Source organism: Aquarana catesbeiana, linkage group LG01 (genome assembly GCF_042186555.1).
Source record: "Aquarana catesbeiana isolate 2022-GZ linkage group LG01, ASM4218655v1, whole genome shotgun sequence".
Classification (NCBI taxonomy): Eukaryota; Metazoa; Chordata; class Amphibia; order Anura; family Ranidae; genus Aquarana; species Aquarana catesbeiana.
The window spans coordinates 641,749,095-641,764,416 of NC_133324.1; the positions used below are offsets into that span (position 1 = coordinate 641,749,095).

Sequence of the window (15,322 nt, forward strand, 5' to 3'; positions counted from 1 at the left end):
TAATCAGGGTGCACATACGTTACCGGGCCTGGGGAAGACCGTCCAGCCACTGTGAGGTGTCTTCCGGTGAAGTGAAATAGCGGGTGGATTCTCCATCAATCACCCGAAGCCGGGCTGGGAACAACATACTATATTTCAGCCCTTTAGTACGAAGTTGTGCCTTGACATGACCAAAGGTTCTTCTAAGTCTCTGTGTATCAATGGAGTAATCAGGGAACAGCATAAGTTTTGCGTTGTCGAAACGCAGTTCCCCAACTTTGCGGGCTTCACGGAGTGCCAGGTCCCGGTCCCGGAAGTTCAGAAGCCAGAATATGAAGGTGCGTGGGGGGGCTCCAGGTTGGCCTCACACAGGTGGCATTCTGTGGGCTCTATCAACAACAAAATGCGGGGAGAACTGGGCCTGCGGAAGGAGGGTGCGGAGTAGGTGCTCCGTGAAGGCCATGGGGTCCTGACCTTCAGCACCCTCTGGCAGCCCCACGACCCTCAAATTATTTCGTCGGCTCCTGTTCTCGCTGTCCTCCGCTCTAGATTCCAGGGCCTTCACCTTAACTTGCAGGGAATGGATGGATGCTCTGTGGTCCCAGATGGAGTCTTCCGCGTCCCCCACTCTGCGCTCAGCCTCTCCCATCCGCCCCCGCATCTTGTCCATGTCCCTCCGCAACAGCCCGAAATCCATTTGGAGGGTGTCAATTTTTGCCGCCAGGGTCATTTGGCATCCAGAGATCGCCTGCATCAATGCCTGAAAGCGATCCTCCTCCGCCGTCGCTGGATCCGCCATATTGGTTTGAGACGCCATGTGCATGTGGGCTGTTTCTGCAGCTGTGGAGATGTTTTAGTAACTGGTCCACCCTTCCTTCCCGAACCGGATTTGCCCCTTCTCATGCCCTATCGTCCCCAGGTGCCTGTAGGGTTGAATATCAGAGCATATCCCAAATTTCTGGATTTTTAAGTCAAGTGGGAGCGGAGCTCCGCTTGAACACATCTGCTCAGGCCGCCAGCTCGACCACGCCCCCCCCCCACATCAGGGCACATTACATGAACATGAGAGCAGGGCACATTAAATGGGAGCAGGGAACATTACATGGGAGCACAGCACATCAGGGCACATTACATGAGAGCAGGGCACATTACATGGGAGCAGGGTACATTACATGGGAGAGAGCACATCGGGGCACATTACATGAGAGCAGGGCACATTATATGGGAGCAGGGTACATTACATGGGAGCAGAGCACATCAGGGCACATTACATAAGAGCAGGGCACATTACATGAGAGCAGGGTACATTACATGGGAGCAGAGCACATCGGGGCACATTACATGAGAGCAGGGCACATTACATGAGAGTTGGGCACATTACATGGGGACAGAGCACATTACAGAAGAGCAGGTCGCATTACATGACAACAGAGAACGTTACATGGGATCAGGGAACATTACATGACAACAGGGCACATTACAGGAGAGCAGAGCTCATTACATGACAGCAGGGCACATTACATAGGAGAAGGGCACAATAAGTAGGAGCAGGGCACATTACACGGGAGTAGAGCACATTACATGACAACAGGGCAATTCTGTTCACTTGTTGTCAAGTAACCCACCATAAAGAAAACCTCATACTACCATTATTATTGTCATCCTGCTCTCTTATCTATCCTTTAAACCCTGTGCTGAGAGTGATAGGTAGGGCTGTTCATTAGACATATAATAGCGCAGAGCTCTGCCTTTCTATTATATCCTAGTTTCAAACTCCTTACCCACTTCAAAGGAGCACTGACCACCACAGCTGCCATAATTTAAGGTTGAGCATTATATATTATTATATATTATAATAATGTGTGATAAAGGCAGCCAATTCCTCGTTGTTGTCCTTCCCATGGCCCGCCTCCTGGGAGGAAGTCACTGATCTCACTGTACTGCCAGCTACCTGCATATTCCCTATTGTATACTCCCTACTATATTCATCCTTGCCAGCCTCGTCATTACCTTCTCCTGTACAAATGGCTTTCTACACAACATTCTTTGCCACATCCCGCGTCTGAACACCCGGTTGAGAAACCCTGCTGTAGACTTGTGGGGACATGGCTGTCCTTCTCACTATTTAATCTTGTTAGTGGTTTGTATGGGTTTGTAATACATCTCTATATATTTGCCAATGGAAATGCATTAGACATTTGTATTGTCTTTATTAGGCAGGCCATAGATGATGCGTGGTTGCAGGAAAGAAAATCGCTTGATTCCCCCCACCAACACAGTCAGTGTTAATGAGGAAATCCCTCCTGCGGAGCTATTGCGTTCACCCGGTAGGGTTGGTGTTGTGGTAGCACTGAGCCATCCCTGTAGGGGGAACAGTGATTATTGCACCACTGGTAATAACTGCCTCCCGAAAATCCAACATGCTGCTTGTGCCTAAGTCGATCAATGGATCGACTTGGGTACAATCAGCCTGCCCATAGATGGTTTGAATCTTGTCTGTACCCTGCTGAACCGGCTGAGATTCAAACCATCTTTGGCCGGCATAATGCCTTCTTGTGCTTTTAAATACTCTATAAAACAAAACATTTAAATAATAATACAAGTATTATAATCAGCCTATAAACATTGCACTAAATATATTTGCACAGAGTCCCACATTACAATACAGAAACTTTCCTATATTTAACCTAACCTAGAAAGTTAAATCTAATATCTATTGTTAATGCTCTATCTTCCTCTTCTCTATGCAGTAGCTGCTAGCTCTTTTGTTATACGATATAGTTTTTACATTGTTCCTTTTATACAAACATGTACATTTGTAAAAAGAATCTATAATGATATTCCTATCCTTTCATAGCTTATGCTCAGGTAGTGTGTTTTCAGTATTACCTTAGCAGTCCAGAGTCTTCTGATCTAATGAGCTGCACTGTGATCTGCCTCTTAGACAAAAGTAGCTTTAAACCTTTGAACCTAACCAGGAAAAAAGACAAACAGGGATCTGATTATAGTCATTCAATATCGCCCCCTGGTGGATCACTTCTACATTGTTTTAAATGTCTGTTATGTATGTTTTTACATTATATTATATTCCTACAAAGAAAACCGAGTATATTTTTTTCAACATCAAAAATGTTTTATTTAAAGGAGAAGTAGGTCCAAAGCTCTTAACAAGACAAGACAAGTGGGAATCTGCAATCACTAGCACTAATAAATAGCTATAGTAACTGTGGCACACACTTGAGGTAACCGTTCTAGATACTCTTGAACTAGCAAACTCAGTAACATTAGTGGTACAGGTAAAATTAAAGTAACGTTGGCTGCCCACAGTATCTCTCAGTACTGCATTTATCAAACAGACATAAGCAGGGCCATCTTAAATATTGATTGGACCCTGGGCAAACATTTTCTTGGTGACTCCCGAATCCACTTGTCAACTATTTTCAGGCAGTGTAGGCTCAAGGGGCAGCTGCCTTGGGCCCCACAACAATGACTGGGCCCGGGGCAGCAGCCCCTTTTGCCCTGCCTTAAAGACGGCCCTGGGCATACGACCTACATTAGCGGGTGCTGCATCCGCAAGAGGGAAGGCTGACTGGCGGAGTCGCAGCACATTGGCTCTTGAGGATAATGAACAGAACCTATGTGGTGATTTTTCCGGATGGTGGACAGAAGAGAATACAGTGATGTCCCTAAGCTATTCCCTCCTAATGTAAAAAACTTTCCCTAAGGCTAAATCACTGTCCCTGACAAACTTGGTCTCTCTCCCTAGTCTTGCCACTCACAGAATGTTTGCCAACCCCAGCAGGGCACTGCTATTTATCCACTTGCTTACTGAGCACTTAAACCCCCTTTCTGCCCAGACCAATTTTCAGTTTTTAGCACTGTCACTCTTTGAATGACAATTGCGCGGTCATACAACACTGTACCCATATAACATTTTTATTATTTTTTCACACAAATAGAGCTTTCTTTTGGTGGTATTTAATCACTACTGGGGTTTTTAATTTTTTTGCTAAACAAACAAAAGACCGATAATTAGAAAAAAAAACAAATTAATTTTTCTCCTTCACTGATGTGCACTGATGAGGCTGCATTGATGAGGCAGCACTGGTGGGCGCTGATGAGGCTGCACTGAAGGACACTGATAGGTGGCACTGATGGGCACTGATAGGCAGCACTGATAGGTACTGGTAGGTGACACTGATAGGCAGCACTGATAGGTGGCACTGATTGGCAGAACTGATAGGTGACACTGGTGGGCATTGATATGTAGCACTGGCACAGGTGGGCACTGCTTAGCAGCAGTGGGTGTCGGTGTGCGGGACAGATGTCCCGTTTACACAAGGCAGTAATCTGCTTTTTTTTTGATTGCCGACTTCTGTTTACATCATGTGATCAGCTCTCATTGGCTGACAGCTGATCACGTGGTAAAGGGCTGGGATCGGACCCTTACTCCGATTTGTGATCAGCCGAGTCTCATGGATTCGCTGATCACAGAGCGAGCTGCCCTTGCTGCCAGCGTCTGCGCGCCCCGCAGCACATACACGGGAGGACGTACATGGATGCCCTCCCAGCAATTTAGGCGCGCACTGTAGCTGTCTTTAAGCTATAGCATGGGCAGGAAGAGGTTAGTAGTGCTGCCCACACTAAAGATGGCCATCAAAGGTCACTCAGGGCTGCAGTGTCCAATCAGACCACAGTTCCATTGATGCCCCCTATGAAGTCTGCAGAAGAACTGTGTTCCTCCAAGCCTCCACTTCCACATGCACAGCAGCAAATCAATACAGCACCACCTACAGCATGGAGAATAAACTACAGCTGTCTACAAATATGTGTTACTAGGGATTGGAAGAATAAGTCTCTCTACACAACAGTGCACATCATGCCCTGTGCTGCGGTGCGCCGAGTTAAGAAAAAGAGTCATTTTGGATTTACAGACTATTACTGTTTGTTGGCATCCCATTATTGCAATGCATGTTATCTTGCAGCATAACAAGTGTTGATGCGCTTGACTTTTTGCAATGCATCAACCCAGAGAAATGTGGATGGAGAGCTATGGATGGCTGAAAAACTGACAGGCGGACCCGATCGGACAGCCTATGGGAAACCAGCTTTAGGGTCTGAATCATTCTTTCAACCAATGTATCCAGAACTGAAATGCTGACCTCCCCACTCTGATTCAGTAGTATTTATACAGTATCTCAGTTTGGAAAAAGGTATGCTCTCTGAAACTATTTTCCTTGCAACACCACATCTCAGATATTCACTTGACTTGAGTTTGCAACAACAGCGCAAGATGTTTTATCTGGTAATTCAAGAACTTTGGGATGTTTGAAATATGGCCCACAGAAAGAATGCATGGTTAGCTTGTGCTGTAATGGTCCAGGCATGTCACTTGTCATTTTGCCTGGCTGGTCTATTTGGTTACCAAGAGTGAATGACCAAGTGGTCTTAAAAGCTTTAGATTAGGAGGTGTTTTATTCTGTTACACCACCATTATGCAGTGCAGTTTTAATTGTGTTTTTACAGTATTTGTTCCTTCTACTCAGGTGTGTAAGTTCAGAACATCTTTGTTCAGTAGAGTACATGGAGAATACTCGTCCAGATGATCCTTGCCATTATCTCCAGATTTTTTGGTGTTAACTGTACTGGAAATATGAACTAAGTTTGGATGTATCAGCTTGTTTGGATGGGTCATAAAATATCAAAATACATATGTTTGTCAGAATAGACATTTGGAAGATTTAGAGCATTGTCTTTCTCTTATTCCCTTGGACACAGAATGTCTTTTTAAAGTAGCATTCCAAATTGTGTACTCAGAGATACTTCATGGTTATTATTAGTGGTGTAGGCACAAGGTTTTCAGAAGTTGCAGATGCAACCAAACACCTAATGAAGGGGTCACTTTAGGACCCCTTTCATTATGGAATATTATTGTTGGATATTATTTGAACATCCCAAAAATAAAGGGGTAAGATTTTGCACCAGTCATGTGTAATGCATTAGCATGCAGTATGGAAACAAAAGTGTAGGTCAGTGGTTCTCAACCCTGTCCTCAAGTACCCCCAACAGGCCATGTTTGCAGGTTTTCCTTTATCTTCCACAAGGGTTTCAAATCAGAGTCAATGGCTTGGTCTTTTGGACAGCTATTTTATCTAAGAGAAATTCCCAAAATATGGCCTGTTGGGGGTACATGAGGACAGGGTTGAGAACCACTTGTGTAGGTTACCAACCTAAGGAGCATTAGCATAGGTGCATGCTCTTCAGCAGTGCCTATTGAAAATATTCTAATATTATACTACCCCCTTTCAATCACTCGCCCTGTATCACTTTATTTGGGTATTTGATTATTAAAAGAGAAATATGGGGTTTGCTTGCTTTTTCTGAAAAATACTTACCTAGGTGAATGCATCATCGGTCCGATGTTGCATCTGTCCCCCATCGGCTCTAACACTGAGAACTGAGTGATCAAACATTGCCTAATGCTTGAATCTCAGAGCTCCCTGAGCAGAGAGCTAGTAACTGTCAGCCACCAGCTCTCTGCTCTGCCCCCCTGCGCTCACTTGAGTGCTGGGCTGTGGAGGGTGCAGGGGCGGCCGCCACAGGCTCTCAGTGGCTTGCTGAGAGCCTGATCCGGGTGCAGGTCCAGGCATGTGGGCAGATCTCAACTTCATTGTCGCGATCTTGCCCGAACCTGGTCCAACTCTGTGACGTCAGCCCGCTGTCTACTGAAAATGGGTCACAGGAGTGCTGAATGAACAATCCCCCACCACTTTAAAGGTGTGGGATTGAACTTATGTCCTCTCTAAGGTGTAATAAAAACACACTTGCAAAGCTCACTCATCATTCGATCCCAGCAGAGAAACTGCCTCATGTCACCGGGGTACATTTATCCAGCCTGAATGATGAGGGACACTGGGGTGGATCTCAAGACACCCGGGGCAACCATATTGGGCAGTCTAACCCCTATTGTAATGTTACTTATCTGCGTTTATGTGGTTCTTTTGCTTTTAAATGTAACAAAGTAATGTTCCAATGCTATTGTAAATGTATTGTGCTCTCTCTTGTATTTCCTACTGCTGTTTCTATGTCTTGAATGATGAGTTGGTAAAGTACTAATAAAGTTTCTTATGGATTAAAAATACACTTGCCAGCAGACATTTCCTCATATAGGATGGTAAAGATTTGTTTGGCACTCCATTTACATTTTACATTGTGTAACAAGGCTCATTCTAGCTGCAATGTGCACGCTTAATTAATACATTATCATAGGTAATACTTCTTGCAAGAAGTTCCCTTTTTCTGCCACAAGATGGAGCTTGGCGGATTCCGATTCATCTTCAGTTAAAGAGGAGTTCCACCCAGGGGGCCGGTTAAAAAAAAAAAAAAAAAATTAAAAGTCAGCAGCTACAAATACTGCAGCTGCTGACTTTTAATTGGACACTTACCTGTCCCTGGGTCCAGCGATGTGGGGGATCGAAGCCCCGCTCGTCTCCCCCTCCGTTCAGCGGCACTGGCATTACAACTGTGGGCGCCGGGCTGTGGCTTCACAGCCTGGCACCCACTGCGCATGCTCAAGTGGTGCCGCGCACCGTGATTGGCCTCTCAGTCACCTGGGACCTGTAATGGGTCCCAGATGATTGAAAGGAGGGAGGGAGCAGAGCAATATATATATATATATATATATATATATATATATATATATATATATATATATATATATATATATCCAAATGATTTTTTATGTATTTTTGTTTTTTTGGGTGGAACCCCACTTAAAGAGCATTGCACTCTAGGAATTGTGGTCCCAAACAAAAGGAACTCCATTACTAAACAGACACAGGAAACTTCAAATTCCAGCGTGGCTGTGTGCAGGAGGGGTCATAAATTAGAAAGCTGAAGAAACTAGAGGGAAGTCTGAGAAAGAGATGGGATAAAGAAAAGGGAGGAAGATACAGGAAAAGAATGTTTTATAGTAGAGACATTGGGGTTGATTTACTAAAACTGTAGAGTGCAAAATCTGGTGCAGCTGTGCAGTGCATGGTAGCCAATCAGCTTCTAACTTCAGCTTGTTAAGTTAAGCTTTGACAAAAAAAAAAAAACTAGAAGCTGATTGATTTCTATGAAGAGCTGCACCAGATTTTGCACTCTCCAGTTTTAGTAAATCAACCCAAGTGTCTGTCAGTTCTGGAGAACTGGTAAAGCTGCTGCAATCTTCCAAGTCAAGTGAGTCTGTGTCAGAATTGTAACCCTAAACATCTGAGATATCTCTGACATTATACAGTGCATCCAGATAGTATTCACAGTGCTTCACTTTTTCCACATTTTGTTATGTTACAGCCTTATTCCAAAATGGAATAAATTCATTATTTTCCTCAAAATTCTACAAACAATACCCCATAATGACAAGTGAAAGAAGTTTGTTTGAAATCTCTGAATACTCTTCTCTTTTACAGAGAAACGCCGGAGCTCTGTCAGAGTGACCATTGGGTTCTTGGTCACCTCTGTGACTATGGCCCTTCTCTCCTGATCGCTCAGTTTGGCTGGACGGCCCGCTCTAATGCCCCGAACACGGTTGGATTTTCCAATGGAAAATTTTCAATGGGAGCTTGTTGTCAGAAATTCCGACCATGTGTAGGCTCCATCGGACATTTTCCATCGGAATTTCCGTCACACAAAATTTGAAATCTGGATCTCAAAATCCGTTATCGTAAATTCCGATCGTGTGTACATAATTCCGACGCACAAAGTTCCACGCATGCTCGGAATCAAGCAGAAGAGTCGCAATGGCTATTGAACTTCATTTTTCTCGGCTCGTCGTACATGTTGTACGTCACCGCGTTCTTTACGTTCGGAATTTCCAACAAGATTTGTGTGACCATGTGTATGCAAGACAAGTTTGAGCCAACATCCGTTGGAAAATGGATTTTGTTGTCGGAATGTCCGATCGTGTGTACGCGGCATAAGAAGAGTCCTGGTGGTTCCAAACTTCTTCCATTTATGAATGATGGAGGCTACTGTGCTCATTGGAAGCTTCAATGCTGCAGACATTTTTCTTTACCCTTCCGCAGATCTGTGCCTTGCTACAATCCTGTCTAGGCGGTCTAAAGGCAACTCCTTGGACTTCATGGCTTGGTTTGTACTCTATGCACTGTTAACTTTTGGACCTTATATACCCTGTTTCCCTGAAAATAAGACCTAGCGTGATTGTCGATGATGGCTGCAATATAAGCCCTACCCCCCAAATAAGCCCTACCCTGTTTCCCCAAAAATAAGCTCTACCCTGAAAATAAGACCTACAAGGACTTTAGGGCTTATTTGGGGGGGTAGGGCTTATATTGCAGCCATCACCGACAATCACGCTAAGTCTTATTTTCGGGGAAACAGGGTAAACAGTTGTGTGCCTTTCCAAATCATGTCCAATCAACTGAATTTACCAGAGGTGGACACCAATCAAGTTGAAGAAACATCTCAAGGATGATCAGTGGAAACAGGATGCACCTGAGATCAATTTTGAGTGTCATGGCAAAGACTGTGAATACTTATGTACATGTGATTTTTTTTTCATTTTTTATTTTTAATAAATTTGAAAAGATTTCAAACAAACTTCTTTCACTTTTCATTATGGGGTATTGTTTGTAGAATTTTGAGGAAAATAATGAATTTAATCCATTTTGGAATAAGGCTGTGACATATAAAAATGTGGAAAAAGTGAAGCGCTGTGAATACTTTCCGGATACACTGTACCTCTGGTAATTAACCCCTTCTGGACACTTCTCCACTCAGTGCCGTTAGGAAATGAGTGTACTACAACCCATTCCTTTGTTGCAGAAACTATTCCCTCTAGTGTGCCCACTTCTTTAACTGGTTCCTGACCGGCTCACGTAGATATACTGTGGCACAATGGCTGTCCTGGAGGAAACCCATATGATTACAGCTTTCCCTTTAGAATCCACCAGAGGGGCGCACGCCCGCTGCACAGCGGGGACCCGATGCATGTGGCTGGTGGGCATGATCACTGTCGGACGTGCACGAGAGCCAGCACAGGGATTTGTGTGTGTGAACACACAAATACCTGTTCTGTCAGGGGAGAGGAGACATATTGTTTGTTCCTACTAAGTAGGAACAACGATATGTCTCCTCCCCCAGTCAGTCCTATCCCCATACAGTTAGAACACACTGAGGGAACACACATTTAACTCCTTGGTCGTCCCCTAGTGTTAAACCCTTCCCTGTCAGTGACATTTACACTGTAATCAGTGTATTTTCATGGCACTTATTGCTGTATAAATGTCAATGATCCCAAAAATGTGTCAAAAGTGTCCGATCTGTCCGTCGCAATGTCGCAGATTACCGTCATTACTAGTATAAAAATACCATAAATCTTTCCCATAGTTTGTAGACGCTATAACTTTTGCGCAAATCAATCAATATATGCTTACTGCGATTTTTGTTTACCAAAAATATGTAGAATATATATTGGCCTAAACTGATGAAGAAATTTCGTTTTTTAAAAACATTTTCTGGGGATATTATAGCAAAAAGTAAAAAATATTGTTTTTTTTTTCAAAGTTGTCGCTCTTTTTTTGTTTATAACACAAAAAATAAAAACCGCAGAAGTGATCAAATACCACCAAAAGGAAGCTCTATTTGTGGGAAAAAAAAGGATGCAAATTTCATTTGGGTACAGCATTGCATGACTGCGCAATTGTTGGTTAAAGCGACGCAGTGCCAAATTGTAAAAAGTGCTCTGGTCAGGAAGGGGGTAAAATCTTTTGGGGCTGAAGTTGTTAAGAGCTCCAACGGCCAGCAGAAGACTTAATTTAAAAGGATTTTTTTCCCCACAATCATACTTACCTAGGTGGATGCAGCATCTGTCCCCGGCGCCTCCACACTGAGAACCGAGCGATCGAACATTGCCGATTGCTCGGTTTTCAGAGCTCCGTGAGTAGAGAGCTGTAGACTGTCAGTCACAGCTCTCTGCCCTCCCCCCTCCTCGCTCATTGGAGCGCTGAACTGTGGAGGGGGCGGAGCGGCTGTCTCAGGCTCTCAGGGGCTTGCTGAGAGGCTGAGCCTGGTGTCAGTCCAGGCACCTGGCGGATCCAGACTCTGTGGTCGTGATGACGTGGTGCCTGGACTGACATTGGTGACATCAGCAGAGAGAGGACATCAGCCAACTCTCTGCTGAAAATAGGTCACAGGAGTACAAACTCCTGTGATCCATAGGAGAAGTACAGCCAAACGCTTTGGCTGGACTTCTCCTTTAAGGACTGTGCTAGAGTACCTGTTATCCCGCATAGCCAAGAGTTTATTATTACCTTTCTACAATTTAATTCAAGCCTAGGCCTAGCTTCCTAACCACAAGTGACTCTAGGCCATTATTTTCTTAATACCAATTTTACTGTCATCTTAAGCCTCGTACACACGCTTAGATTTTCAGGTGACAGAAAGTCCGTTTTTTTGTGGCATGCTAGTCTCATGTTGAAAGTGAAGAGGTTATTAACAATACAAACATTTTTTTACAACGTCAGAAGTGATGTAATGTGTTGAATAGTTTTGTATGTATTCTTTCATTTCTGAGCATGCGTAGTCTTGCTCTTACGATTTTTTCGTACGAAAACCGTACTAATGAAATGAAAATCGGACGTTGAGTTCACAGCTGACAAAAATTTTATAGTCTGCACATCCAGCTTTAGTTTGAATAAAAAGCGAAATCGGCCATCGAAAGCACCGTACTAACGATCCGAAAATCGGCAGACAGCTCGTCGTACAAATTTTTAAATCCGATTTTCTTATCTTGTGTACGGGCCTTTAGGCTGTCCATTTTAAGTGGGAAAAGCTATAGTTTATGCTGACCTTACCAGAGTTTAAAGTGGACAGCTACTATATTGTTTGATAATTAGAACTGTATATGTCAAAAAGTGTTCCACATTGCAAAATCCTGTTTTTTTGGGAATATTCAATTTCTCCATATATTTTGTGCTTCCACTCCAAAATCTCGAGTCTCATTTCAGGATGACCCTAAGGTACTAACCAAAAGCTACCAGTCTTTGTCTATTGATGTGTATCAGAGGTACAATGATCTTTGTAGAGGTCAAGGCAAGAACAGAGGACCCAATACAACCAGTGGCTCATGCAGGGGTAGTGCTACAATTGTTATGTTAAGTATCTCTTTTAGGCTGTCTGACAGATGTTCTGTTAGTATTTCTCTGTATATATGAATCTATTTCTCACCATCTCTTCATTAGCCAATGTATGTCAGCTTGTGTCCATAGTAATTGTGACTACTGTAGTAGAAAAAAAATACAGAAAACCTCGACAGAGAACATACAGTACATTTTTATGGTTTATTGGGTAAGTTAAAGTGATTGCAAAGTCTCGTTTTTTTTCTACAACAAAAATAACAAACAAGTTATACTTACCTGCTCTGTTGTAGTGGATTTGCACAGAGAAGCCCAGATCCTCCTCTTCTCAGGTCCCTCTTCTGTGATCTTGGTCCCTCCCTCCTGTTGAGTGCACCCACAGCAAGCAGCGTGCTATGGGGGCACCCAAGCCAAGCTGCAGCTCCATGTGTCCATTCAGATATGGAGCTGTGGTTCGGCCCCACGCCCTCTCTCTCCTGCTTGGATAACTGATTTTGATGGACAACTGCAGGAGCCAATGGCACCGCTGCTGTGTCTCAGCCATTTAGGCTACTTCTGGGATTGGAAGCTGCAGCCATCGCCGCCTCCTGCTTCTGCTTTGCTCCCCTGTCACCGAACAGTCAGTTCGTGGCCACCACTGGTGGATGTCACAAGGGTGCAGTCCCCACCCCCTTTGCAACCACAATGAAAGAAAAAAGGGGAGAAATGGGATCAGCGCCACACTGCCTGACCTACTGGGCTGAGAGCTCAGGAGAAGGTAACCTGCAGCAGAAAATGTCCTAGGAGACTAGACTATTAATAATTGCAAACAAACATGCATACAGTGCAGTGGAAAACCTTGTCCTAATGACTCAAAAGATCCTGTGGGATCCCAATGGCATAAGAAAGTCACATTGATTGATTGAGCACACTTATAATATAAATCAGGATCTCATCCAATGGTGGCCCATAATGCAGACACATGGATTCCAATGGGTTTTTTTTTTTTGAAGCACGTGATTAAAGCCAGAGTCTCTAATAAAAAAAGGGTGGGCTTGGGGCGCAGAGCCCACCCAGTTGTGTGACAATAGCGAATGAATATTCGCTATTGTAACACTGATTCTCCTCCCGGACAATCAGGAAGTGGGTCTTGAGACCTGTTTCCTGATTGGCCGAAAAAAAGAAGCAATCTTACTGGCCAAGGAGGAGGGAGGAGACGCACGCCCTCCGTGATACAGGGAAAGCCGGAGCCCGGAGGAAAGCACTGCCCACGCCATAGATGGGGTAAGTGTGGGGATGTTAACCCGACCGACCGGGGGTGGGTGCAACTGACCTGAAACCCATCCACCCACCGGGGGGGGGGGTGGGGGGTGCAGGAGACCCAACCGGGGGGGTGGCTGTGGGTGCATTGTTTGCCACCCCCCCAAAAAAAAAACAAAAAAAAAAAAACACGCCACTGATCTCATCCAGACAGCTCTAAAGTAGTATAAATCAAACACAAAATACACATAAACAATACACAAACTACACATTAAATACTGTGACAAGTGTGTAAGACAATCAATAAGCATAAATCCAATGCTGTTGCAATGTAAGTGCAAAAAACTCCCAAAAAATGTGATAATTAACAAATGCACTATATTGAAAACAGAAAATTTGATTTGATAAAATAAGAGGAGTTCATATGAAGGTGTATAATCCTAAAGCAGGGTAAAAAAGGAGAACAAAGTCCCACAGGCAATGATAAAAATATAGGAAGGACTTCTCAAGCCATCACCTTCAAATGTATAAAGTGTTACTAAACCTACAACAGTAAAATCAGTCTGTATATGCAGTAAGGCATTCTTGTTATACTCACTGTGGAACTTAAGGAGTTAATCCTCCACATTATGTAAAAAGGTTGTTTGACCCCGTCTTCTCTGATCCTCCCCTTCTTTTACTGTCCCTAATCCATCTCCTGATAGCACAGAGCTGTGGAGGCACTCTGCACATGCTCAGTGTGGTGTGTATTGCTAGAGAGTTTTTTTTTTTTTTTGGGAGGGTGCATGTGATCAGCACAGGGCCAATCAGCACTGTCCAGACAGAGTGCCAGGGGTTATGAAGCCCCATAGGATGGTCAGAGGAGAATGAAAACTCCTACACACTTTAAACAGTGTTTGACCGGACACTGATAGAAGAAGTCACAAGACTGCTATATACTGCTGATGAGAAAAGGTATTAACAGTTTATATTTACTAACATAAATGCATTTCCATGTTCTGTGTAATGTGGGAGATCAGATATAGCGAATGCAGGGTCCTGGGTTTAGTAACAATTTAAAGGTCTCCCAGGGGTCTATAGTCACACACATGCTTACCAGATTTTATGACTGGTAATTTGGAATTCCCCCACGGAAAAAGACACTCTTCCAACCTTCCCTCCTTCACAGGAAATGTCAGGAATTTAGCTGGTTAGCTATCATCACATGCATTCACAGCATACAAAGGAACCACTAATCTACTGGGAATATACTCAGCAGGACCGGTGTGCATATAATAGAAATAATGCTCCACATAGTGTAAACCTGCTCATAAAAAGACATTTATTAAGGCGTAAAAAAATTACAAATGCCAAGAGGTGCCACAATATGTCTCTGAACACTGTGGTATGGGATTCCAGCAACAACTATGGCCACCATTCCCTCGCGTATGTGCAGTAGCAGGTGTTGGGCTCAGCCCTACTGTTTTTATCACAGATGTCATCAGGGGGACAGCCACACACCTTAACAGCACAGATTATATAGACACATCCAACCAAGACGGATCATGTTCATTGGATAAGACAGATGTCAAACAATAAAATCTAGACCAATGCTATTCAGGGCCAACAAATATACTAGGAAGCACTTAACCAAGCATATCCCTCACTCAAGAGTGTGCTTTAAAACCCAACATATGTCTATAAGTTATAGCAGTGGTTCTTAACCTCGGTCCTCAAATACCCCTAACAGGCCATGTTTTCAGGTTTTTCTTGATCTTGCACGGGTGCTTTAAATCAGTGTCAATGGCTTGGTAATTTGGACAGCTATTTTATCTAAGAGAAATTCCCAAAACATGGCCTGTTGGGGGTACTTGAGGACCGAGATTGAGAACCACTAGAGTTAGAGGACATTCACAAATGGAAATAAATGCTCAATATCACCATTGTGTGTTAGAGTGATAGAATATAAGCCAATAGTATATTTT

At 43.7% G+C, this 15,322-nt stretch overlaps 1 protein-coding gene across 5 annotated transcripts in view; it reads right to left on the minus strand.

Annotated features, from left to right (window-relative positions):
- Positions 1-2,955, minus strand: part of LOC141109728 (hematopoietic prostaglandin D synthase-like) — a 65,419-nt gene extending 62,464 nt beyond the window's left edge. The window contains exon 1 of one of the 5 annotated variants that reach the window (XM_073601056.1): positions 2,869-2,955. The gene's annotated coding sequence lies outside the window, so the exon portion shown is untranslated. Of the gene's footprint in view, positions 1-1,760; positions 1,835-2,868 lie in introns of those variants that run through there. The other 4 variants (XM_073601050.1, XM_073601051.1, XM_073601053.1 and 1 more) reach the window with 4 other exon arrangements.
- Between the last annotated feature and the right edge of the window lie 12,367 nt (positions 2,956-15,322).